The sequence below is a fragment of the Panulirus ornatus genome, chromosome 7 (genome assembly GCF_036320965.1).
Source record: "Panulirus ornatus isolate Po-2019 chromosome 7, ASM3632096v1, whole genome shotgun sequence".
Lineage (NCBI taxonomy): Eukaryota > Metazoa > Arthropoda > Malacostraca > Decapoda > Palinuridae > Panulirus > Panulirus ornatus.
The window spans coordinates 34818855-34821354 of record NC_092230.1 but is presented as its reverse complement, the minus strand read 5'-3'; positions in this window follow the sequence as shown (position 1 = coordinate 34821354).

The following is a 2500-nucleotide window of genomic DNA, read 5'->3' as shown; positions in this document are numbered from 1 at the left end:
GAGGGAGATATTAAGTATATTCAAGCTTATGGAGGGAGATATTAAGTATATTCAAGCTTATGGAGGGAAATATTAAGTATATTCAAGCTTATGGAGGGAGATATTAAGTATATTCAAGCTTATGGAGGGAGATATTAAGTATATTCAAGCTTATGGAGGGAAATATTAAGTATATTCAAGCTTATGGAGGGAGATATTAAGTATATTCAAGCTTATGGAGGGAAATATTAAGTATATTCAAGCTTATGGAGGGAAATATTAAGTATATTCAAGCTTATGGAGGGAAATATTAAGTATATTCAAGCTTATGGAGGGAAATATTAAGTATATTCAAGCTTATGGAGGGAAATATTAAGTATATTCAAGCTTATGGAGGGAAATATTAAGTATATTCAAGCTTATGGAGGGAAATATTAAGTATATTCAAGCTTATGGAGGGAGATATTAAGTATATTCAAGCTTATGGAGGGAGATATTAAGTATATTCAAGCTTATGGAGGAAGATGTTTATTCAAGCTTATGGAGGGAGATATTAAGTTTACTCAAGCTTATGGAGGAAGATATTAAGTTTATTCAAGCTTATGGAGGGAGATATTAAGTTTATTCAAGCTTATGGAGGGAGATATTAAGTTTATTCAAGCTTATGGAGGGAGATAACAAGTTTATTCCAGCTCTGGAGTACAGAGAACAGGTGATATCATGAGACAGGGATAGCGAGATATGTTGCTGACATGAGGTTAAGGTGTAGCGATGAACTGGTTATCATCCTCTGGAATGATTCATTGCTGGTACAACTCTGCCATCACTGGAAAGCCTGGAATCAGGCCATAAGAAATGTGTAAACTGGTTTTTTATCATCACTGGCGTGTCTGTATGTGCGTGAAGTTTCTTCCTGGGTCCTGGAGCATCTTACCTCATCTTCCTACACTCGAGAATGTATAAGAAGATTAAGACTTTTTGTTTTTAATTTGATATAATACCTGAAGGAAATCAATGTTTTGTACGTGTTTTGAATGATCTCATCTGCAGATATAAACATTTTGTTATAACTTTTAGAAAATCCATGTTATTACTTCATTTTTAAACATTTCTTTAACTATTTTTATTTTGTTTTTCATCATTGTTGTTATAGATAGGAAAGTCTACCGCTACTGACTGAACCTTAGCTGTTTGACACGACAGATGATTGTAAACAATCAACCCACCTGGTCTTGTGGTGGTGAGTGAGCGTGGATATTACACCAAGCCTCAGTGTGCAGTCTGGTTGAGGCGGACAACTTACTTGGTGAATACAGAGCTCGTGTCCTGCAATACAGAATTGGGAATGTTGTTAAGAGGAATACGTGTTGCTGCTGGCAAATATCACAGTCACATTTCAATGTATGGATGGTCAGGAAATATTCACTTGAGCTGTTTCAAAAGGTTTATCTGGCTCAAATCTGAATGTGTTTCCCCATGTTTGGTCACCACATTTAAAAGAGCCACAAAGAGCTGATAGAGACGGTATAGAGGAGAGCAGAAATGATGGTTATCAAAATCAAGAGATCTGACTTACAGTGAGAGGTTAGAGGCCATGAATTTGTCCATTATAGACGAGAGAAGAGTAAGGGATGGCTTGATCACAAGTCTCAAATTTCTTTAACCAGTCAGACGATGGGAATGGTGAACAGTTCTTTAAGTGATGTAAGGATAGGACAACCAGAGGAGATAACATAAACTTAAGAAAGAAACTTATTAGAAAAGATGTGAAGATGTGTTTTTATATTATAGTAGTGGTTGATTCTACAGAAAAGTTGAAGTTGTATGATAGGAGTGGAAGTTTCAGAGATGGGGCCCCACGTGTGTAGAACTCCCTCCCGCACTTTACAGTTAGGTAATTTATGTATGAATTACACACACACACACACACACACACACACACACACACACACACACACTTCCCATCCCTGCTGGATCTAAGACATTGTTTTCGATCTAATGCACCAATGAACATTGCTTGTACAGAGGCATATAATCTTGATACAATTTCTCCTCACCATTTCCAGCACCTCCAGCCTCACATTATGCTCTGGTTTTCAATGTCTAGTGTTACGAGGATGTGTGTCATGGGGTCTTACAACCTCTGGTAGGTGTTTCGTGTGGTCTTACAACCTGTAGCAGGTGTTTCATAGAGTCTTACAACGTCTGGCAGGTCTTTTCTGGGGTCTTCCATCCTGTGGCAGATGTTTCCTGGTGTCTTACAAGCTGTGGTAGGTGTTTCGTGTGGTTTCACAACCTCTGGCAGGTGTTTCATAAGGTCCTACAACCTCTGGTAGGTGTTTCGTGTGGTCTTACAACTTGTGACAGGTGTTCCATAAGGTCTTACAACCTCTGGCAGTTTTTCATAAGATCTTACAACCTCTGGCAGGTGTTTCATAAGGTCTTACAACCTCTGGTAGGTGCTTCGTGGGGTCTTACAACCTCTGGCAGGTGTTTCATAAGGTCTTACAACCTCTGGTAC